The 25627-nt window shown below is 42.1% G+C and overlaps 1 protein-coding gene across 4 annotated transcripts in view; it reads left to right on the top strand.

Moving 5' to 3' along the window:
• The first annotated feature begins 229 nt into the window (after window positions 1–229).
• LOC122556712 (E3 ubiquitin-protein ligase TRIM8-like) overlaps window positions 230–25627 on the top strand; it is a 100129-nt gene continuing 74731 nt past the window's right edge. For 3 of the 4 annotated variants that reach the window (XM_043703783.1, XM_043703780.1, XM_043703782.1), the window contains exon 1: window positions 230–433. The gene's annotated coding sequence lies outside the window, so the exon portion shown is untranslated. Of the gene's footprint in view, window positions 434–16522; window positions 16621–25627 lie in introns of those variants that run through there. The other variant, XM_043703781.1, reaches the window with a different exon arrangement.

Raw genomic sequence — 25627 nt, forward strand, 5'->3', positions numbered from 1 at the left:
ATCTCTGGGGGATAAGTCTGAATCATGTGAGGAGCAGTGGGATGTCAATTGTTGGTCACAATGTAACCCAGTGAACTCGTGGTATCACCCATCAGCTTTGAATTAGTGTGTGATCTCATAAAGTACATTTGTTGATTGGCAGAATGTGATTGGTTGATAGAGTGGGTGTGATCAACTTAAAAACATTGGCTTGTGTAATTAATTTTAAAGAAGTTACTTAAAGCTGATTTTGTATTGTGGTTAGTTGTATCCTAGCTGTAACCCAGTTTTGTATCACCTTAGCAATATAACATTGTTGAACTTATGACATCATAAATATCACATTATGATATAATTAAATAATCCCTGCTTCACTGAGGTGTCAAATTCAATAACTGCTGCATATGAAGAATTAATGACTCATTTTCACCACTGGATATTTTGTACAAATTTGGTGAGTTATTTTCATTTTTAATGTCTTTCCTCAATAGTATTTGTTTTGTTTTGGCTACTCGCAGTGTGAATTATATGATGAGTTATGGGACTGGTGATCTAAAGATATTTTGTGGAGATTTTTAACCATGACACCAGTTCATAGTGGGGAGACCAACTGTGGGTTTGGAACTCAAAAGGTCTAAGTGTCAATTTTTGCTGTTGCTTTTTAACTCAGCCAAAGCATTAGAATCCCTTTTCCTGAACAATCAGAGTAGGCTGGTGTGATGGCTGACTCACATTTCTATTTATAGGTATCCTTTACAGTTCATCAATTCTCTAAATGTCAGCACACAGGCAAGAACTTTGCTGAATGAGTGTGAACCTGGGAAAGTCACCCTCTGCCTCCTCCCATCCCAGTTTTAGACACATTCCCGAGGTAATTCTGCATCCATTAGGATTCTGCAGGGAAATATTATTCCTGACAGATAGGAAGAAGAGGCCAGCATCTGGGGGCAAACACCTATGACAGGAAGAAATGGAGGGTGTGAGGAGCAAGGATTTGATCTTGTAATCCCAGGTCCAGTGTGAAAAGTGGTTCCATGGCCTCATCATTGCAGTCAAGACGAGTAACATATATCCTTCAGGTAGACCCTCCACTCTGACTTGCCTAGGGATGTACCTGTAATAATTCTGCAATTGGAACATTTTGTAGCTCCACTTATTCCTCTCTCCCAGCCCATGTCAACACATGCCACTGACACCCACCCTCATTCCAATGCTATCTCATTCCCATGCATCACTGTCACCTTCCACAAATGTTGCCCATCATCTTCCCAATGCTTTCCATTTCTCATCCTCCTAATGCTTTGCTTCTTACACTTGCAGGACATGAGAGAACAGGAATCCAGGGAGAGGTAAAGAACTGGTGGAGTTAGGGGTGTGTGGAGGAGGTGTGATGTGCAGGGTGTAGAGCTCCCGTCCTAACTAACATAACTATTGCAGAGAAGGAATCACTGGAAATGCTTGTCCATTGGATTTGAGTTGTGGAATCTCCTAGATTCTTGGTGACATGATTAGGTATCACACAGACGCATAACAATCACTCACATTTATTTAATGTAATCTGGAGGCTGGTACAATTGCAACATTTAAGAGGCATTTGGATGGGTATCTGAATAGGAAGGGTTTGGAGGGATATGGGCCGGATGTTGGCAGATGGGACTAGATTGGCTTGGGATATCTGGTCGGCATGGACAGGTTGGCTCGAAGGGTCTATTTCCATGCTGTACATCTCTATGACTCTATGACAACTACCAGCAAAGTGATGAATTTGAATCCTGTTTTCTCATTGGTTCTAGTTCATATCATTCATATCCTACAAGTCCTTCAGCCACTATTGTATATTTGGCAGAGGCTGAAGGTCCATTAGGAAGCTCCACCACACAATTCATGTATACCATCCACCAGCTCAGATACACTCATCTTCATAGAAACCCCAAGGCAGTTAACTACATTGCTGCCTGGTGAATTAAACATCACATGAGCAGAAGCAGTTGTTGGAGACAGCAACGGAGATGAAATGACAACATCAGAGGTTGGACTACATGCAACTTCTACTCAGCTTTTCACAAGTAATGAGCTGCAGACCAGCATTTACAGGAAAGCCACACACACTGATCAGATACTCAACTATAGGAGCAATCATCACAACACCCACAAATGGATCTGCATCAGGACATTATTTAAACAGGCCTCATCACACTCCAGCACCCAGGAACTATGAGAAGCTGAGGAAAAACACTTATTTCACGAACAATGGGTACCCGTTAAGTGCAGTCCACCCATTCCTACACAATAGACCTAAACAAGAATACACAACACACCCAGAGATTCTAGCCACCCTGCCATACATTAAAGACATCTTGGAGATGACGACCAGACTACTCTAGCCCCTAGGCATCATGGTAGCCCACAAACCCACCACCACATTGAAACAGCTCCTGATGAATTTAAAGAACTCCGTACCAACAACCAGCAGAATTAATGTCATATACCCGTACCCTTCAAGGACTGCAATAAACATCACATTGGACAGCTGGGCAGGAAGCTAGCCACCAGGATATATGAACACCAACTAGCCACCAAAAGACATGACCGACTATCACTTGCATCCATACACACAAAGAAGGACACCAGTTTGATCAGGACAGGCTAAACAAAGACATACACAGGAATTCCTAGAGGCCTGGCATTCAAACCAGAACTCCATTAACAAACATATCGATTTGGAGTCCATTTACCTCAGAAAAAGAACCAGAACTGATATCACCCACCACAACAGACCAAGGCACATAAAGAGCAAGCAGGACACCAGTGCTTCATCAGAGGCTCACTGATGATGTTACCTAGCATGGTGATGAAACATCTGACAACCACTCTACCAGCTCAATAAGCAAAGTTACAACCTGAACCTCAACCTGAGCTACAAATCTTCTCCAAAATTGCAATGAGCCTTCGCTCAAAACAGCTCCATCAAAAATGACTGTTCTGGAACAGCATCAGAAAGTGTGTATGGTTTTGTTAGGAGTTTGATACACTGAACAAGACTGGAGGTCTCTGTTGTTGCCCAAGTGTGATGATGTCTCAGCATTTGTTCTGATATCCATGGGAAGCATGTCAATTTGCATGGAGTTTCAAAATAACAGGCACCCAAGTACAAGTATATCCTTGCCCTCACCAGAAAACCTCACACTCAAGCCTGGCAATTTTACTCAGACGGTGCAAAGCCTCAATTTTCCATCCAGCAGCTTATGAAAGTATAGCTTTGGATAGCTAGGAAGTGAGATTCAACCATGAACGGGAAGTTGAAGGCACAGGGAGATGGTGATTCTGCTCAAAGCATGCCCTTTGTTCTCCTCTCAATGTTTGCCCCCTCACCACCCGCTCATTAGTCAAAGTGCTACATGCTGCCTCCAGACTTCATGACTGAGTCTGTCCATTCACACGTGCTGGTGGGTCAGGCTTTGGAGTAGTCCACACAGAATCTAAATCCAATAGAATATTGACTGTAAACATCTGAACAGTTAAGAGTCAGGAAACAACTCAACTTGAGCTCTGCTCATACTAAATAGGTGGAAGAGGAGAAGGAAGATCCAAGTTGCACAAGAAAAATCACTGAGGTGCCCAAATGTCTTTGAAATGAGTCTGCATTCTTGCTATTATTAGTATCATAAATTTTATTTCAAATTTCCTTTGCACAGCCATCACTGTTGTTGCTTTTCACCTGCCAAATGGATGTCACCTTTGAGGAGAATGCTACAATAGTAGAAAATTAATAGCTGGTGTCATGAGGATAACTGTATTGCTTATGCAGTTTTTAAAACCAAAACATTCTTCAGAGTCTTTGAGGTGTTAGATTTTAAATCTGGGGTCAATTGTTCAGTTGTTAATTTAAAAACAACTCATGACATTTGGATGTTGCTATCTCCATGAGCATTTATTGCCTGTTCCTATTTGCCCTTGAGCAGTTGGTGATGAGCTGCCTTCTTGGACTACGATAGTTTTCAAGATGTGGTGACAGCTTTATACAATGAAAGTTCCAAGATTTTGACCCAGTGACTGTGAAGGAACAGTGATATAATTTGAGGTTGGGATGGTATCTGGTGAAGGGGAACTTGCAGGTGGTGATGTTCTCTTACATCCACTGTCTTCTCCCTTCTAGGTGGCAAAAATCATTGGTTTGGAAGCCATGGTGAATTAATGCAGTACACCTTGGAGGTGGCAGACTGCTGCTGCTGTGAATTGATGAGGGAGAGATGGAAGGATCGTGGATTTTAAAAATTTATTTGTGGGATGTTAGTGTCGCTGGCTGGCCAGCATTTATTGCCTGTACCTGGTTGCTCTTGAGAAGATGGTGGTGAGCTGCCTTCTTGAACCACTGCAGTCCATGTGCTGTAGGTTGATTCACAATGACCGTCGGAGGGAATTCCAGGATTTTGACTCAGTAACAGTGAAGGAATAATGATATATTTCCAAGTCAAGATGGGGAGCGGCTTGGAGGGGAACTTGCAGTTGGTGGTGTTCCCATGCATCTGCTGCTCTGTCCTTTTAGATGGAAATGATCATGGGTTTGGAAAATGCTGTCTAAGGATCTTTGGTGAATGTCTGAAGTGCATCTTGTAGATAGTACACTGCTGCTACTAAGCTTCGGTAGTGGAGAAAAGTGGATGTTTGTGGCTGTGGTGCTAATCAAATAGGCTGCTTTGTTTCAGGATGGTGCCAATCCTCTTGAGTGTTGTTGGAGCTGCACCCATTCAGGCAAATGGGGAAGTCTGGAATTCAGCTCTTTTGTCTATGTTAGAACCAAGACAGTAATGAGGCCAGCAGCTGAGTGGCCTTGGGGAATGCAAACTGAGTATCACTGAGCAGATTATTGCTGATCAGGTTCTGCTTGACAGCTCTGTTGATGACATCTTCCATCACTTTACTGTTTTTTTACTGTATGACTCTATGACTCTATAACTGAGAATAGACTGATGGAGCAGTAATTCACAGAGTTGGATTTCGCCTGATTCCTGTTTACAGGACATACTGCAGCAATTTTCCACAACTTCAGTTAGATGTCAGTGCTGTAACTCTAATGGAACAGCTTGGCTCGAAGTTTTCAGTATTACTACCGGAATGTTGTTAGGGCCCATAGCTTATACAGTATCCAGTGTCTCCAACCATTTCCTGATATCAGCTAGAGTGAATTGAATTGGCTGAAGACTGACATCGCTGATGCTGGGGACCACCGGAGGAGGCTGAGGTGGATCACGCATACAGTACTTCAGATTGCTGCAAAAACTTCAGCCTTATCCTTTGCACTGATGTGTTGGAATCTTCCATTATTTCAGATGGGGATATTTGAGGAGCCTCCTCATCCAGGGAGGTGTTCAATTGTCCACCACCATTCACGACTGGATGTGGTAGGACTGCAGAGCTTATGTTTATTGGTTCCAAGTATATTGCTTTATCTTGGATGGTGTCAAGCTTTTTAAGTGTTGTTGGAGCTGCCTTCATCCAGGCAAGTGAGAATTACTCCATCATACTCCTGACTTATGCCTTGTAAATTATGGATAAACTTTGCAGACATATGAGATGAGTTATTTGCCACAGAAGTCATACTTTGATCTGTTCTTGTAGCTTTAGTACTTATATGGTTGGTCCAGCTCAGTTTCTAGTCAATGCTAACTACCAGAATGTCGACAGTGGGATATTCAGTGATTGTTAAGTCACTGAATGCTAAAGGATGATGGTTAGATTCTCTCTTGTTTGAGACAGTGATTGCATGACTTGTGTTAAGTGTTAATTAGCATTTAGCAGCCCATGCCTGGATGTTGTCTGGACTTGTGCTGTTTGAGCATGATGTGCTTCTGTGTCTCAGGAGTCGTGAAGTAGTGTTGAATATTATGCACTTATCAGTTGACTTCTTCACTTCTGGCCTTACGATAGAGGAAAGGGTAATAGATACAGCAGCTAAAAATGGTTGGGCGTTGGACACTGCCCTGAGGAAATCCTGAGAATGATGTCTTCCTACATGTGAGGTACAACTATAACCAACAGAATTTTCCCCTTGATTCCCATTGACTCCAGTTTTGCTTGATGCCATATTCAGTCAACTGCTGCCTTGATATTAAGAGCAATTGCTGTCACCCAACTCTGAAGTTCAGTTTCTTTTGTTCATGGTTGCATTAAGGCTGTAATAAGGCAAGGAGCTGAATGGCCCGGGCAGAACTCAAACAGTACATCAGTGAGCGGGTTATTGCTGAGTGAGTGCTGCTTGATAACACTGATCTCTTCCAACATTTTGAGAGTAGACTACATTAGTGTTAAAATTTGCAGATCTTAAGCTCTTGATGAATGGTTGTTGCCCCAAGTTGCATTTACTTCTGGCACTTGCTGCTCAAAGCAACTGTTGATATGCATCCATTTTGTATTCCTGAGTCAGCTCCATTCTCCTTAGCAAGTTGGCAAATGCAGGCAATCGTCGCTTGTATGATGATTTGAACTTGACAAATAAGAATGAAGTGTCGAGAGTTTGGTTCTGGAAAAGCACAGCAGGTCAGGCAGCATCGGAGGAGCAGGAGGATCGAAGTTTCAGGATAGAGCCCTTCATCAGGAATGAGGCTTGTGATCCGAGGGGGTGGAGAGATAAATGGTGGGGTGGGGGAAGTGAATTAGATGGAGATGGGGGTAATGGTGATAGGTCAGAGAGGAGAGTGGAGTGGATAGTGAGAAGGAAGGTTCACAGGTAGCACAGGTCATGAGGGTGATGCCAGGCTGGAAGGTTAGAAGGTGCATTCACTTGGTGACCACTGACATGCCCTGAGCATGTCTGCCTTGCCCTGCCTTGACTTGCATTAACAAGGTCAGACAACTAGGCAAGTGGTCACACTGGGCAGTAGTCTTCTGTCAGAAACCCATATATCCTGTCATACATGTGACACATCATTACAGCATCGGCACCACATGGTCTGGGTTTGTGCCAAACACACAGCCTCTGCAGTAAGTAGTCATACATATCTGAAAGTCTTATGGGAGTAGACCGCAATGAGATCCAAGGAGGCCCAACTTAGTTAGAAAAATTCTAGATTAGAGTGGTGCTGGAAAAGCACAGCAGTTCAGGCAGCATCTGAGGAGCAGGAGCAGGAAAATCGACGTTTCGGGCACTTTAATCTAGAATCTGGTTTCCAGCATCTGCAGGCCTTGTTTTTACATAGTTAGTCAAGGACAGCCTACCCTACCAGTCAGAGGCTACCAGTCGTGTATGATGTTGAACAGGGGAACCGTTCCTCTGTGTTGTAGACAGTGGGTCACAGTCAGCCTTTTGCCTCCATAGGGGTCAGTCTGGGTGGGGGGAACAATTGTCACAATTGGGGTCATATGTGTCCACAACCAAAGGCTTGGGCAGGTTAGGGCTGGTGCAAGCAGGTCAGATTACAGGAAGGGATAGACCACAGCTGTCCCATTGCCTGAGCTCTCAACAATTAAGGAGGAGGGGAGTTAGGGGTGAGGACCTGGAAATGGAAGAAGTGACAGGAAAGGTAGACTGTTCAGGTCGCATGTTAATGGGATGATCACGAGAAGGTTGAGCCAGCTATTGGGGGGGGGGGGGGGTGGTTCAGTGACACATGAATACTGAGGCTGAAAGCCACTCACAGAGGACCACTTGCTATTGGGGCAATCGTGAAGCACATGGACAGTAGAGAATGGCTGTGAGTAAAATTGCAATGGATGGGGTGAGTGAGACAACTTATGAGTGAGGAGGCTAAGGCTCACTGAGCCTTCACAGGGAACAACATTGTCTTCCAACTCATGACATAAACCTACAGAGGTCTATAAAATCTTGGGGGGCATGGATAGGGTGAATATCCAAGATCTTCACTGCAGCAAAGGGACAACCAAAACTAAGGGTTCGACAAGGTTCCCCATGGGAGACTGATTAGCAAGGTTAGATCTCCTGGAATAAAGGGAGAACTAGCCATTTGGATACAGAACTGGCTCAAAGGTAGAAGACAGAGGGTTGTTTTTCAGACTGGAGGCATGTGACCAGTGGAGTGCCACAAGGATTGGTGCTGGGTCCACTACTTTTTGCCATTTACATAAATGATTTGGATGCGAGCATAAGAGGTACAGTTAGTAAGTTTGCAGATGACACCAAAATCGGAGGTGTAGTGGACAGCGAAGAGGGTTACCTCAGATTACAATAGGATCTGGACCAGATGGGCCAATGGGCTGAGAAGTGGCAGATGAAGTTTAATTCAGATAAATGCGAGGTGCTGCATTTTGGGAACGAAAATCTTAGCAGGACTTATATACATAATGGTAAGGTCCTAGGGAGTGTTGCTGAACAAAGAGACCTTGGAATGCAGGTTCATAGCTCCTTGAAAGTGAGTCGCAGGTAGATAAGATAGTGAAGAAGGCATTTGGTATGCCTTCCTTTATTGGTCAGAGTATTGAGTACAGGAGTTGGGAGGTCATGTTGCAGCTATAAAGGACATTAGTTAGGCCACTGTTGGAATATTGCGTGCAATTCTGGTCTCCTTCCTATCGGAAAGATGTTGTGAAACTTGAAAGGGTTCAGAAAAGATTTACAAGGATGTTGCCAGGGTTGGAGGATTTGAGCTATAGGGAGAGGCTGAACAGGCTGGGGCTGTTTTACCTGGAGCATTGGACTACTTTTTCACACAGGGAGTGGTATATGTATGGAAAGAGCTGCCAGAGGAAGTGGTGGAGGCTGGTACAATTGCAGCATTTAAGAGGCATTTGGATATATGAATAGGAAGGGTTTGGAGGGATATGGGCCAGGCGCTGGCAGATGGGACTAGATTGGGTTGGGATATCTGGTCGGCATGGACGGGTTGGACCGAAGGGTCTGTTTCCATGCTGTGCATCTCTATAACTCTATAAAGGGCATAAGTTTAAGGTGAGTGTGGAAGTATTTAAAAGGGTCCTGAGGGGCAACTTTTTCACAGAGAGGGTGGTACATGTATGGAATGAGCTGCCAGAGGAGTTGGCGGAGGCTGGTACAATTACAACATTTCAAAGACATTTGGACAAGAACATGAATAGGAAAGGTTTAGCGGGAGTCGTTATCACCTTCCTGACATCCTCCAATGTACTGACACTGCCACCTGGAAAATGGGATTAGGTCAGTTTTTAATAAACTGGTCAGCGTGGACGAGTTGGATTGTAGGGTCTATTTCCGTGCCGTGTGACCCTATGTATTGGCCACATAGGCTTGCAACATGCCTCCCTCCAAGCTATCCTGCACCATCTGAGTTGTACCATCCCATCAACATCATTGTCAGGGAACTCCCTGCCACCCAGGTAGTTGCAATAATAAAGAGGGGCAAGGTGTCAGAGTGAGCTGATGCCATGTGCACAGATTACTCCCCTGTTCCCACATGATATGGTTAGTGATCACCAAAGAACCCCAATCTTTGCACCTCATTCAAGGCCAAGAAGTGATGCTGCAGGATACAATGAAGCATCTACAGACACAACTGAGACATGGACCACTTCATGACTGTTTATGAAATGTTGTAACTATTTACATACATGAAAGAAACTTTAAACATGAAAGTGTTTTTCAAATAGCGAAATAGTAAACTATTTACTTGTTATGGAATGCACTGCATGGAAACATTCAGAAGGTGGGTTCAATCGAGGCATTCAAGAGGGCATGGATGATTTTTAGATAGAACAAGTGTTTAAGGAATAGGGGAATCAAGCAGATAATTTATTGATCTTTGTTCACATGCAGCATTGATATATTTTTCTTTTCCTGTTCCTCCTGCTATGATGTATTGAGTATATAGCGTGCAGGGGTTTTTGACTCTCCAGTAGCCCCCAAGGGTTCTGGACTTATCTGTCCATGGCAGCGCCAATCTGTCCATGGAGGCAGCGCCAATCTATCACAAGTCTAGCTGCACCTCTGCAGAGCCTGGTCGGTAACAGATAGTGAAGTGCCCCAGCTTCTAAGCCATGCTAAATCCTGAATGCCTGCCTGCCTCTGGTGCTCTTACCTGAGCATCTGTGCTAAGTCCCTCATGGCCCTGGGGCATGCTGAGTTGTGAGGAGTTCCTTCATGAATGGTGCGTCATAAAATGAGGTGGAAAGAGCCTGTGATTTTCACCACGAGGCCTCAGATGGCAATTAAATCAACAAGTTTGTAAGGTATGGTTAAAAAATCGCTCAATTGTTCCACCAAACTAGATGTGACTCACCAGTTAGCGAAAAATTGTAAGGTTCAGCTCTCAGTTTTTCAAAACAAATTCATTGTTCGCAATAATATCTCTATTTTCACAATATGCTGTTGCTCTAGATTGTATTTAATGTTTAATTATTTTTGTAATTTAGTTAATTAGAAATGTTTCTAGTTTTGAGAGTGTTGCAGCATAAAGAAGTGACAATGACCTAAGCCATTGGCTGATGCCTACTGAGACTAAAGCAGTGTTGACTCTTTCCAAGAGGCAATCTTACATTGCTTCAAGATCACGCAGCTACAGTGTAACTCCAATCCAGAGCAACAGTGACTTCTGAAGCACCCATGCAGTTCATTGGAAAATAGATTTCGAATTGTAATTCATTTAATTAATTACTTACTTGAAAAGTTCTTAAATTAACTATTTCTAATCCACATTTGTAATTCTAAAACTGCTACCTCACATGGCCAGGGACCGGGTTCGATTCCACCCTCGGCGACTGTTTGTATGGAGTTTGCACATTCTCCCCATGTCTGCGTGAGTTTCCTCCAGGTATTCCCGTTTCATCCCACAGCCTAAAGATATGCAGGTTAGGTGAATTGGCCACAGTGTTTGGGGATGTGTAGACTAGGTGCATTAGTCAAAGGTAAATGTAAAGTAATAGGGTGGGGAATGAACTTGGATGGGTTATGCATTGGAGGGTCAGTGTGGACTCATTGGGCCAAAGGGCCTGTTTCCACACTGTAGGAATTCTATGATTAAAAAGCACCTTGCTCACACAGCAACAATTGACATTTTAAAAGCATTTTTAATAACACAAAGAATCCTGAAGCATTTCACCAGGCAAAAAAGAATAAAATGGACATTAAGTCAGATGTACTCCAGTGGATGCAATGTAATCACAAAGAGTAGTTCATTCAGAGAAGATTTACAAGGGCATTGCCAGACCTGGAAGGTTTGAGCAAAAGGGAGAAGCTGAATAGGTTGGAGCCGTTTCCTCTGGAGCGTCCGAGACTGACTGGTGACCTTATAGAGGTGTATAAAATTATGAGGCACATGGATAGAGTAAGTAGGCAAGGTCTTTTCCCTGGGGTGGGGGAGTCCAGACCTTGAGGGCATAGATTTTGAGTGAGAGGGAAAAGATTTAAAAGGGACCTAAGGTGCAAGGTTTTCACGCAGACAGTGGTGTGTGTATGGAATGAGCTACCAGAGAAAGTGGTGGAGGTGCATACAATTACAACGTTTAAAGGGCATCTAGATGGAATATGAAAAGGAAGCGTTTAGAGGGATATGGGCCAAGTGCTGGCAAATGGGACTAGATTGGTTTAGAATATCTGGTTGACATGGACAAGTTGGACTGAAGGGTCTGTTTCTGTGCCGTACATCTCTATGAATCTATGACTCTACCAGTCCTACCAGTCAAGTCTAAATGACATTTCTGTTAGAATGGGTCTAAGGCAGGCAGTGAGGGAACCAACAGGGAGAAAATCATATTTGACCTCATCCTCAGCAATCTGCTTGTTGCAGGTGATGTCCAAGACAGTGTCAGTAAGAGTGACCACCACATAGGCATTGTGCAAACAAAGTTCCATCCTGAGAATACCCTTTGAGATTATATCAACTTACTGTTTACCCTCCATCATAGCGCATAGCACTATCATTTCCCTGTAAAGGATAGCTTTTAAATAGATCGACCAACTCAAGACTGGACATCCATGAAGCATTGTGGCAATCATCATTTGCAAATTTTGACTCCAACACAATCTGCAATATCATTGCCTAGTATATCACGTTAGTAATGTGTCATTCTTAAATTGCATGAAATACATATTCAGATAAACATTCATCTCAGATGGTGGCACAAAACTAGTGTGATTGGATTTGCCGTGTATGATATTCCATTATCATCAAGTCAGGGATCAACCTGGTTCGATGGAGAGTACAGGAGGGCATGCCAGGAGCAGCACCAGCCATACATAAAACTAAGGGGAGATCTGGTGAAGCTAAAACACAGCATAAGCAAAAAATCATAGTTAGAGCTCAGTGATTACACAAACAATGCAGCAAGCAATTTAGCGGAGGAAGAAGTTCCACACGCATCCCCCTTGTCAATAACAGGGGAGCCCCGCACATCAGTGCAAAAGATAAGGCTGAAGGATTCAAAACAATGTGCAGCCGAAAATACAGAGTAGACGATCCACCTCGGCTTCCTCCAGAGATTCCCAGTATTGGGATTCCAGTCTTCAGCCAATTCAATTGATCTCCATGTGATATTTAGAAACAGTTGGAGGCACTGGATAATGCAAGGGGCATTGGCTCTGACAACATTTTGGCAGCACTACTAAACACTTGCTCTCCAGAAATTGTAATGTCCCTAGTCAAGCTCTTCCAGTACAGCTACAACACTGGCAACCACAGTGTGCAAAATACCAGGTATGTCATATAACACATAAAGCAGGACAAATTCAACCCAGCTAATCCCATCAGTCTACTCTTGATCATTACCAAAGTCATGGAAGATGGCATCAACACTGTTTTCTAGCAACACTTGCTTCGCAATAGCCTGTTTAGTGATGCTCAGTTTGGGTTTCAACAGGGTTGCTCCTGATCTTATTACAGCCTTGATTCAAACATGGAGAAACAAAAGAACTCCAGGGATAAAGTGAGAATGACAGCGTTGGCATCAAGGGCATATTCAACTGAGTATGGCATCAAGGAGCCCTAGCAAAATTGCAAACAATGGGTATCAGGCATAACTCTGACATGGTTGGAGGTACCGGGCACAAAGGAAGATATTTGTGGTTGGTGGAAATTGGTCATCTCAGCTCCAAGACATTTCTGCAGGATTTCTTCAGGATAATGCCCTTAGTTAAACCATCTTCAGCTGCTTTGTCATAAAAAAACAGTACAGTAGAACCAGGTCTTTCAGCCCTTCAAGCCTGTTCTATCATTAAGTAAGATTATGCCTGTTAAAATAATATAGTACCTGTTCCCACTTGCAACCCACACCAACTGATTCCTTTGACCTTAATAATGATGTTTAACTCCTTCTTGAAACCATTCAATGTTTTTGTGTCAAAGAATTGCACAAGTTCACCACTCTCTGGATGACCTACCCAGATCATTAGACTGCGACCTCTGGTTTTGGACTCTCTTGTCAACAGGAAAGTCCTTTCTTCATTTCAATGACCTCCCCAACATCATAAGACCAGAAGCGCAAAGTTCACTGATGACTGCACAATGTGCTGCACTATTTGCAACTCTTCAGGTACAAATTATCCAAGCCCAAATATAGCAAGAACTGGACAATATCCATGCTTGGACTGACAAGTGGCAAGTAACATTTTCATTGTGCACATGCCAGGCAAAGATTATTTCCAACAGGAGAGAGTGTCCAACTATCAATGTTCTGGGGCTTACCATTGACCAAAAACTGAACTGAACCATAGTCCAGGTTACAAATGGGTTCCATTCTTTTATAAATTTGATTTTTATGCAAATTCAAATGCAATAAAATATAGTGTAGGATTATAAATAATGACCATTCATATCTATTAGCAAACATTCACATTTTGATTATTTCAAATTAATATTAATGTAGGATCTTGATTATAAGTACAATCATTTGTAATTCAGACATACGTAAATCAGGGAGGCTCTGTGGATATATAAATACAGTGGCTACAAAAGCAGATCAGAGACGAGGAATTTTACAGCAACTAATTCAACTCCTGCCTTCCCTAAACCTGTCCACACCATCTAAAAGGCACAAACATGGATGGTGATGAATACCCTCCACTTGTCTGGATGAGTGCAGCTCCAACAACACTCAAGAAGCTTCACAACATCCAGGACAAAGAATTTCATGTGATTGGCACTATATTCTGAAACATTCACATTCTCTATCAATGCTGAGTGGCAGCTGTACGTACTGTCTAGAAGATGTATTGTAGAAATACACCAAGGGTTCTTAGACAACGCCATCCAAACCCATGCTAAAAGGTAAGAACAGCAGGTACATGGGAACACTACATGTTTCTCCCTACACCACTCACCAGTCAGACTCAGAAATATATCACTGTGGCTGGGTCAAGGTTGTGGAAATTTGTCTCTAATAATATTGTGGATCTATCTACACCAAATGGATTGCAGTGGTTCAAAAAAACAGCTTACCAACACCTTCTCAATTGCAACTAGGAATAGGCAACAAATGCTAGCCCAGCTAGTGACACTCTTATCCCATGGGTGAATATTTTTCTACAAGTATAAAGACAGATGGCATAAAACGTGACGACAGTGTGGGTTCTAAGCAGGGTCTTAGAGAAGGAGCCGGTGGAGACACAGCATTTCAGATGGATGTTCTGGTGAATGGGGCTTCAGTAGCTCATGGTGGAATGAAAGAATTGGATGGTGCCACAAAGGCCAGAATCAGAGGCATATCTGTGAAGAGAATGGTGGTGGTAGATCAGACAAGGAGACAAGGGAAGGCAAGTCCATGGAAAAATTGTAAGTACAAAGGTTAAAATATAAACTTGGAAGCTTTGAGATCAAGGTCAGAAAGAACATGAATTGTTTGTGAACATGATTTGGTATGAGTCAGGACAGAGGTGGCAAAACCCATCAGTATTCATCTGTCTCATTTCTGAACTGCTTCATGTTTTCAGAATGCTTGTCTAAATACATTTTTGATTGTGCCACATTTCCCTCCATACAAACACAACTTTCAGTAAAGTGTGAGTTGTCTCAAAGGGGAACAGTGAGCAGCAGCAGAAGGAACTATTCAGATTATTTCAATCTTAATGGCAGTGAAATCTGTGAGGTATAACAACCTCACAATGTTCTTGAAAATGAAGGTGAAGGGTGGGGGTAGTGAAAAAGGCTTAAAGAGACAGTTGTTTTTGCAGAAAAAAATGCCTTTTTGGGGGTTTCTTCACTTTCTACAAACATCACGGAGTGTGTGAGGCTTTTGGAATCGTAAAATGCAAAGTGATCATACTAATGTGATCAAGTTAAATCTAGTGCCAGTTGACTGAACCAATTGTGCACCATTTACAGTTCTGGTCACTCTGCTATAGGAATGATAGTATTAAACTGGAGAGGGTTCAGAAAAGATTTACAAGCATGTTGGGACTGGAGGATTTGAGTCATAAATAGCCTGGGACAGTTTTCACTGGAGTATAGGAAGTTGAGGGGTGACTTTAGAGAGTTTTATAAAATCTTGAAGATAAGGGGATAAAGGTCTTTTCTCTATGATGGGGAAAAATTGGGAGAATGGGGTTGAGAAACCTATCAGCAATGACTGAATGGTGGAGCAGACTCGGTGGGCTGAATGGTCTAATTTCTGCTTCTATTTATTATGGTCTTATGGGAGTTCAAAACTAGAAGGAATATTTTTAAGACGAGAGGAGAAAGATTTAAAAGGGACAACTTTTTCACACGGCAGTTTGTATGTGGAGGAAGTGATAGATGCAGGTACACTTAAAAGACATTTGGACAGGTACATGAATAGGAGAATTTTAGAGGGATATGAGTCAAATGGGATTGGTTTAGTTTGGGAATCTTGATTCGGATGATGAGTTGAATCAAGGGTCTGTTTCCCTGCTGTATAATTCTATGATGAATCCCTTGAGTTTGGAGGAGTGAAGACAGGAGCCATACAGGGGTGGATGTGACTCGGAGGAGTGATTGAAATTTTTAGGTTCTATGAATTTTTAACATTCATTCAGGGGATCTAGTCTGTGCTGTGTGGGCCAGTTTTTATTGCACATCCCTAGTTGCCCTTGAGAAGATGGTGGTGAACTGCCTCTTGAACGTTTGCAGTTCATTTAATGTTGATACATTCTCAGTATTGTGAATGTTCCCATGTACGTGCTGTCCTTGTCCTTTTACATGGTAGCGATTGTGGGTTTAGAAGGTGCTGTCGAAGAAGCTTTAGCAAATTTATGCAATTCTAGATTAGATTCTCTACAGGCCCTTCAGCCCAACAAGTCCAAACCGTCTCTCCGAACAGAAACCCACCCAAACCCATTCCCCTACCCTATATTTAACCCTGACTAACACACCTAGCACTGTGGGCAATTTAGCACGGCCAATTCACCTGACCTGGACATCTTTGGACTGTGGGATGAAACCAGAGCACCCGGAGGAGAATGTGCAAACTCCACACAGACAGGCAGGAATTGAACCCAGGACCCTGGTGCTGTGAAGCAGCAGTGCTAACCACTGAGCCACCATGATGCCCCTCATTATGTAGATTTTATCTACTGTTGTTGTTGAACTTCGGTAGTGGAGGGAGTGATTGGGGATGTAATGCCAATCAAGTAGGCTACTTTGTTCCAGATATCGTCAAGCTTCTTGAATATTATTGGAGCTGCACTCATCTGAGCAAGTGAAAGCATTCCATCTCGCTGCTGATCAGTGCCTTATAGATGGTGGACCAGCTTTCGGGAATCAGGAGGTGAGTTATTCACTGCAGGATTCATAGCCTCTGATCTGCTCTTCCAGCTGCAGTATTTATGTGGCTAGTGCAGTTCAGTTTAGAACTGAATAGAATAATGCTCTTTATTGTCACATGCTCCCGCTTGAGTGCAGTGAAAAGTTTGTAAAGTTTGTAGAACTGCGTACCTAAGTACAGATACTTTAAGTATTTGTTACAGAATTGAAAGAGTAAAGAAGGTAGGTTAGCACAGGATTACAAAGTTTTAAAAAAATACTCAACTTACTTGAAGTCCAGAACAAGAATAAAAGTATCTTTAAAATGTACGCAAATTATACTCCCTTTCTCTGAGTTTGTTGCCATCGGGTTTCAGGACACGAGGCCTCACTGTCTCGATGTGCTGGCCTCTGGCCTGGACTCGTCTGCCAGACCATACTGGGCTCAGACTGCCTCATGGTCCAGGCTCCAGCCTGCAATTCACCTCCGGGACTCACCTCCCAGGCTGCCTGGACTCAGACTGCTTCCCTCTCCGTCCTCTGACCCATGACTCACCTCCGGGACTCACCTCCTAGGCTGCCTGGACTTGCCCTCTCCGACCTCTGATCCGTGACTCACCTCCGGGACTCCTCTCCCAGGCCACTTATGAGTGGCTCCGGGATGTTGATACTGGGAGATTCAGTGATGGTAATGTCATTGAATGCTAAGGGGTGATAGATAGATTTTTCTTTTGTTTGAGATGGTCACTGCACAACACATGTGTGGAGGAAATATTACTTATGACATGTTAGCCTAAGGTTGTATATTTGGACATGGTCTGCTTTAACACCTGAGGAGTTGTGAATGCTACTGAACAGTGTGCAATCATCAGTGAACATTTCATGTCTGCCCTTATGATGGAGAGAAAGTCATAGATGAAGCAGCTGAAGGTAGTTGGACATAGCACATTACCCTGAGGAACTCCAGCCGCGATGTCTTGGGGCTGGGCTGAGTGACTTCCAACAGTCACAACCATGCTCCTTTGTGCCATGTATGACTCCAGTCATGGGGGAGCTGCCCCCTGACTCCCATTCATACCAGTTTGGCTTAGGCTCCTTCAGTCCATAGACAGTCAAATGCCGCTCTTACGTTAAAGATAGTCATTCTGACCTGACCTCTTGAGTTCAGCTTTTATGTCCATGTTTAGATCAAGGCTATAATAAGGACAGGAACTAATTGACTCTGGCAGAACCCAAACTGAGTTAGTGCTTAGCAAATGTTGCTTGATAACACTATTAATGAGTGAATCCATCATTTTACTAATGACCAAGGGCAGATTGATGGAGGCAGTAATTGGCAGGGTTGGATTTGGTTTTTGTGCTCAGAACATGCCTGGGCTAATTTCCACTTTGGGTAGATGCCAGCTGTACTGGAATGAAACCTTGAAGAAAAATACATGTGACAATTTACTACCTTGATTATTCACTGGTAATCAAGCCCACCTACATGGGAAATTCTTTGTGAAAATTAAGATTGGGGATGTAAAGCTCAGACCACAATAGGAGTGTAAGTAGAGGTGGATGCAGAATTTCATGCTTTCAGCCAATTTCCTGGCACCAACCAGTCCAAGAGCCATTTTCTTGAAGATACAAAGGAGGCTGATCTGGTCACAAGTGATGGCTGGCCAATTCAGTTTGCCATGTGTTTATCAAGTCATGTTTTTAGAAGCCAACTGGAATTTTCCATTTGGTTGCTACTTTCCTGGGGGCATTAGTGTACAGTGTAATTGATTGAAGATGACTTTCTTATTGCAGACAGAGGACAGGGGTGTGTCTTACAACATCTTTGATTTTAATATTAAATTGGTGAACAGGTCACGCAATACCTCTGCCATCCTGTTTTTACAAAATATTATTAGAATTATGCAGATCTTCCTTGAATTACTTCCCTCTTTGGTTGATTCCCTGTAACTAAATAACAAAATTAAAACTATTATTAATAGCTTCCACCTTAGTGGATTCAAGATAATCTACATCCAACAACCTGCTTTGAAAACTTTGTTCACACATTTTAACAGATATAACCAATTCCAACACAACTGTTGAGACAATTCATAGCATTCTATAACAATAAGCAGCATATTAAGTAAAACAGCCAAGAACATGTAACATTGAATGTTTTAAAATTTTCCAGAATTTCTATCCGTCACTAAAAGCATACAGATTCTCCATTGGGCTATGTACTAACTCTCTACGTGGGATGATTGAAAGTCAACCTTTTTTTTGAGATGTTATTTACATCTAACTAAACAGACCTAAAATCAGTGAAAAGATTAGTTCCACCCTCTTTCAGCATGGAGATTTTGGGAGTGGACACCTCATCTTGAGGTGTCTCGCTCTTTCTCTCTCTCTCCCCCTTAGGTTGTTCCTTCTGTGCTTGAGGGTCTCATATTGGCCTTCCAGCTTTGGAAACCTGCCCATTATCTTTCATTGGATGGTGAGTCTGTTCTCTCACTATAAATGCAAGGAAAATCCCTTTACGACATGAAATTTAGATTAGATTACAGTGTGGAAACAGGCCCTTCGGCCCAACAAGTCCACACCGACCCGCCGAAGTGCAACCCAGCCAGACCCATTCCCCTACATTTACCCCTTCACCTAACACTACGGGCAATTTAGCCTGGCCAATTCACCTAACCTAGGCATTTTTGGATTGTGGGAGGAAACCAGAGCACCCGGAGGAAACCCATGCAAACACGGGGAGAATGTGCAAACTCCACACAGAGAGTCACCCGAGGTGGGAATTGAACCCAGGTCTCTGGTGCTGTGAGACCACAGTGCTAACCACTGTGCCACCATGCCACCCCAAATTCAGCAACTTTAGCAACATCTTTAAGGAGAGAAAAGAGCTGATGTTATGAGTCTACCTGACCCTTTATCAAAATTTATAGCCTGCAATTTAGCCATGATGGCATCAGGAGCCCACAGGGAAAATCCTGTCCTGGATTTGGCTTGTTTAACCCAAAATGGAATCAAAGCATGGAACACAAAAGAAGAAAGAAAAGCAAGAGTTAATCCAAGTTCAGACAATAATTTAAGAATGTTGGTAAAGAACATTTATAAAGTTATTTCCAAGCATAGGAAACATTATAAGTAGAATTTGGAAGTTCAAAATATTACAAGTGTAATGTGATACAAGCAAACTTGTTCAGGCAGTTATTTAATCCCTCAAGTGTGAAAAGAAGATAACAGGATAACAGCAGAGATATGTGCATCCATGCAGTCAAGGACAAGGAAGGAGACAGAGGAAAGAAAGCCATTTACCCAGAGGGTGAAGTTCAATATCTTGAAGAAAGTCAAACAAGCAATTTTGTAATTGAGTCAGAAAGACAGTTTTGTTTGTGCTTATGTCACAGTTAGTTAACTCACAGATATACATGCTAGTTCAGACTAAACTGGGAGGCAGAACTACTGACATATTTGCCGTACTGTCAGGTGAGGAGTCAAGAGATTATGAAGAGGTAAAACAGGCTATTTTAAGTGCTTATGAATTGGTACAAGAAACATATAGATAGCGGTTCAGAAACGCAGAAGGAACCAGGTCAGACTTACGTTGAGCTTGAAAGAATTAAACGTAGTCATTTTGATCAATGGGTGTGTGCTTTGAAAATAGATAGGATCTTTGAGGCTCTAAGAAAGATTATTCACCTGGAGGAGTTTAAAAACTCACTTCCAGAGATGGTAAGAATTCACATGGAGATACAGAAAGTTCAGGAAGTGAGAAGGCCTGCATAATTAGCAGATGAGTACATATTGATGCATAAGACAAGCTTCCGGCCAGAATTTTGTCCTGTGAGAGATAAAAAGTTGGGAGAAGGGGAGATCCTACACTACAAAACCAAGAGTAGAGAGCACTGGTAAGAATTTACCACCAGATGAAAAAGAAGCCCAAGAGGGTAGACAGGAGGTGAAAGACCTCAGGTGTTTTCACTGTAATGGAGTGGAACACAGAAAATTACAGTGGCCAGTGGTTTCAGAAGGGCACTGGGAAAAGGTGTTTTCACTGCTGGAAGGTGGCACATGTGAAGACACAGTGCTGGTCGTTAAAGAAAGGCACTGTGGGAAAAGATGTGGTAAAAGAAGCTAAGCCAGTGGCATTACTGAAGGTAGTAAAGGAGACCCCAAAAAGAGCTGAGGAGCAGCAGGAGAGTGCACAGCCTATGCAGGGGCTGGGTATGGAGTTAGTACTTGATCTCTACAAAGAATTCACCTCTGTGAATAAAGTTTACTCAGAAAGAACAGGGATAGAAGAACAAGAAGTTATAATTTTGAGCGATACAGGATCTACCTAGTCGCTGATCGTAAGGGATGAGTGATTATCCCTTTCTGGTCTGTTACCTGAGAGTGTAGTAATTTGTGAGATAGTTGGACAGAAATTTAGTATTCCCTTATGTAAGATGAGGTTGGAGTGCCAACTCAAGACTGGGGAAGTAACAGTGGGAGTGATTGACAGAGTGTCAATTCTAGAATTCAATTTGTTCTTGGAAATGATTTGGCAGGATCCAAGGTGGGAGTGACACCCCTTGTTGTGGAGAAGGCCAAGGAAAACCAAGAAACTGGGGAGTTAAAGCAGAGATATCCTGATATTTTCTGAGACTATGTGGTAACCAGATCCCACTATCATAAGTCACTTCAAGAAGTGAAAATTAAAGAGACAGATGGAGTTGAGGTTCATTTAGAGGATACCCTGCTTGACGTAATGGTGCAGGAAAACTTGAGCAGACAGAGGGTTAGACAGAAGTGTTCACTCTTGAAAGACTAAAAGACTTGCAACAGCAAGACAAGATGACAAAAGATATGTGTGTGGATATGTACTCCGAAAAGGAGGCAGAATATTCTGAAGGGTCATTATCAGAAAGATAGAATCCTAAGATGGAAATGGAGACCATGGCAGGTTAGTGCAGAGGAGAAATGAGCTGAAGTGCACCAGATTTTGTTGCCGGTAGCACACAGACTGGAAATGTTATGGGTAGCATATGAACTGCCTGTAGGAGGTCACCTATAGGTATGAAAGGCTCAGGCTAAGGTACAAAAATATTTTTATTGGCCTGGAATGCGCAAAGATGTGGTTAACTTTTGCTGAACATGTCATTCATACCACAGGTGGTAATAAAACCAGCACCTTTGTTGCCAATTCCCACATTTGAAGAATTTTTCATGTGGCTTCTAATTGATTGTGTAGGTCCCCTCCCGCGAACTAGAAGTGGGAACCAATACTTGTTAACCATAATGGATGTGTCTACCAGATTTCCAGGGGCAATTCCATTACAGAGGAACAAGGCAAAAAAAGGTAGAGGAGTTAGTAGATTTCTTCACATGGTATGGGCTACCCAGCAAGATTCAGTCGGATCAAGGGTCAAATTTTACTGCTAGGCTGTTTAAAGAGGTTATGGATAGCTTAAGTATACAGCACTTAAAATTCAGTGCATATCATCCTGAATCCCGGGGAGCTTTAGGAAGGTGGCATCAGACCTTGAAGATCATCTTGTAAGGACTACCCGAATGATTGGGATAAAGGTATCCCATTTGTATTGTTTGGCATTAGAGATGGATGCCCCAAATGAATCTACTCAGTTCACTCCCTTTAGGTTAATATGCGGACATGAAGTGACAGGCCCTTTGAAATTAATTAAAGAAAAATTGTCAGGATCAAAGTCAGAGATCTCACACTTAGAATATGCATCGGAGGTGAGGGAGAGACTAAATCATGTAGGCGAGTTAGCTAAACAGCACCTAAAGAGGGCGCAGTATAGAATGAAACAGGTTGCACATAAAACTCTGAGACTTGGATGCTTTCCCAAGGGGATAATGTGTTACCAATGATAGGAGATCCCTTCAAAGCCAGGTTCAATGGTCCCTATCAAATTGAGAAAAAATTGAGTCAGATGAACTATCTAGTAAAGATGCCACATAGAAAAAAAAGGTATTGGTATGTCATGTGAATATATTGAAACCATATTATGCTAGAGAGAAAGACCTGGAGAAACAGGTGTTAGTTACTCCCTCGCAGAGTGAGGAATCAAGTCGAAATGATGTGGATTTTGTTGTGCCTTGAAATAGCTTATAAAAATGAAGAAGACCTTGAGGAGTGGGATAGGTTAGTAAGCTACCTGTCTCAGGAGCACAGAACAGAGTTGAAAGATTTGTTACTACAGTGTAAGGACATATGTAAGAACCAGATGGGGAAAACTAATGCTATTGTACATGAAGTAGACGTAGGGAATACTGCTCTGATAAAACAACACCCCTATCGGCTGAATCCTTTCAAAGCCAGAGACGTCCAGATGGAGGTGGAGGCCGTGCTCAACAAGAACATCATCAAACCAAGCCAGAGCGAATGAAATTCGCTAATCGTCTTAGTTCCCAAACCAGACAGGACTTAATGATTCTGTGTGGATTATTGGAAGGTTAACGCTGTTACAAAATTGGACTCATATCGAATCCCTACATTGGAGGACTGTATCGAGAAAGTCAGACAAGCCAGTTACATCACCAAGTTGTACTTTGTGTGTGGTTTCTGGCAGGCACCTTTATCAGAGATTACGAAAGAAATTTCTGCATTTGTAACACCAAATGGGCTATATCAGTTTAAAGTGATGTCCGTTGGAATGAAGAATGTACCCACCACATTCCAAAGACTCATGAACAGAGTTATGGCTGGGTTAATAAACTTTACTGTCTATTTGGATGTTGTAGTGATCTTTAGTAAGTCCTGGAAAGATCGCATGTACAGTTGGCAGAACTCTTTGTATAACTACGAGAAGCAAAACTGATGATAAACTTAAATAAAACTGAATTTGCGAAAGCAGAGATGACGTTCTTGGGACATAACATCAGTCATGGAAGGTTGACCCCATAAAACGCAAAGATGAAGGCCATTGAGGGATTCCCGCAACCAACCTCGAAGAACGAGATGCTTAAATTCTTAGGACTCAGCGGATGCTATCATAAGTTTGTTCCAAACTTCAGCAGTGCACCGTTAACCAATTTGCTGAAGAAGAACACAAAGTCTTGGTGGACAGAACCATGCCAGGAGGCATTCGACCATTGGAAATCGATATTAACCACCAAACCAGTTTTAGCTACACCAAACTTTTCAAAACCTTTTAAAGTTGCCATCGATGCTAGTAACATAGGAGTTGGAGCTGTACTCCGAAAGGAAGATGAGGATGGGATGAGCTGCCAGTTGGTTACTTTTCGAAGATCAATATCCACCAGAGGAAATACTCCACAATCGAAGAGGAAACTATTGGGTTTGGTCCTGGCCTTACAACACTTTAATGTGTATGTCACAAACAATGTGTCAGAGATGGTTGAGTGCACGGATCACAATCTGCTTGCATTCTGAGAATGCTTTAAAGACTAGAATATGAGACTATTTCATTGGAGTCTTATGTTACAGACTTTTAATTTAAAAATCGTTCATGTTGCAGATCATAAGAATCTAATTGCAGATACATTATTGCAGATTTAACTGATAAAGTTTAGATGGGATTTGTCTTTATTTAATGTTTTATATATGTGGATACACACACACACAATGATATGGCAAGAAGTTAAGGTGAACTTAGATTAAAGTTAACTGTATGTTAGGGTAATGTGTTTAAAGAATAGAAAAAGAAATTAAGCCATCTTTTCATGATGATGGTTAATTTTTTCTCAAGGGGGGAGGTGTTATGATGATGTGTATATACTGTACCTTTAAGAGAGTTAAAAGCTAGCAGATCTACCTGACACAGCACCAAATATTCTGACCAAAATAAAGTATAACATTTGGTCGAGCAACTTGATTAGCTGTTTGCTTGGAAATGTCAGAACAAGTTTGAATTAGGCCAATCAGTTTAAATTATACCCCGAAAAATATCAAACTTCAATGAAGTTCGAATTTAGTATATTGACAATCTTAAAAGCCAATGACACAATCCAATGCTTTGGAGGTATAAAACTGGGGAAAATAAACAGTTGGGATGAAGACTGCCAAGCTACCAGCATCTGCAGACTGTCCAGAGAATGGCTCTCTTAAAGGTACCTTTATCAATCAGTAACCTGGGAAGCAGAAATCCCTAAGAAGACAGAGGAAGACATAACGCGAAGATTTGACATCTGGTTGGTTTTGAAAAGTTGAATTTTAGTAAATCTTAATCAGGGTTTTTGTCGGCCTAGTATTATAGTATTATAGAAGGGAAAGTAAAAGATAGGTTAATGAAAGGAGTTGTAAATGGTTGTTTGTTAACTCTGTTACACTTTAAGAAATTAAGTTGTTAATTTTGTCTTTAAATAGTTCTTGGCCTCTCGAATTTTCACAGATTACTGCATAGGATAAATCTTTTCTGTGTTGCTGCTTTAAATTAAGCAGGAGGGTTTACCCCATCTCGTAACAGTACTAATTTTGGATATTGAGTGTATCTCTGTTACATCACAAAAAAAAATTGTTACTGCTAAGGAAGCGGCATACATGAAAATTATCTTTATTTGTACCTTATAACAATTTAAAATTATTTCAGTTCATAATATCTGTCGTACCTATTATAATTCCCATAATGAACCCAGTAATGGAATTTGTTGTTCTGATCTGGATGTGTCAAATTAGCTAGTATTAATCAATGGAATTCTGTGTCTGGATTCACCTTTAGTGACTTTGGCAAATAAACACAAATTAGTTCAACTTGAACTGTGATATGATTCTACATACAATGAATAGCTACATAGATATTGGACAACTGTAAACAAATTTGTATACAGTGTATAGAAGGCAATTTATAGAACTCCCCAGACTTCAAGAGGACACAGACAGGCTGGTGGCATGGACTAGCAGGTAACAGATGAAATTTAATACTGAGAAGGTTTAAAGATTCAGATTGATCGGAAGGAGGGGAGGCAATATAAAGCAAAAGGTAAAGTTTTAAAGAGGTCTATCTTAAAGAACATAAGATATATGAGCAGAATTAGGCCATGCAGCCCTTCAATCGTGCCTGCGTTTTTTTATTGGTTTG

This window comes from Chiloscyllium plagiosum, chromosome 14 (genome assembly GCF_004010195.1).
Source record: "Chiloscyllium plagiosum isolate BGI_BamShark_2017 chromosome 14, ASM401019v2, whole genome shotgun sequence".
Taxonomy (NCBI): domain Eukaryota; kingdom Metazoa; phylum Chordata; class Chondrichthyes; order Orectolobiformes; family Hemiscylliidae; genus Chiloscyllium; species Chiloscyllium plagiosum.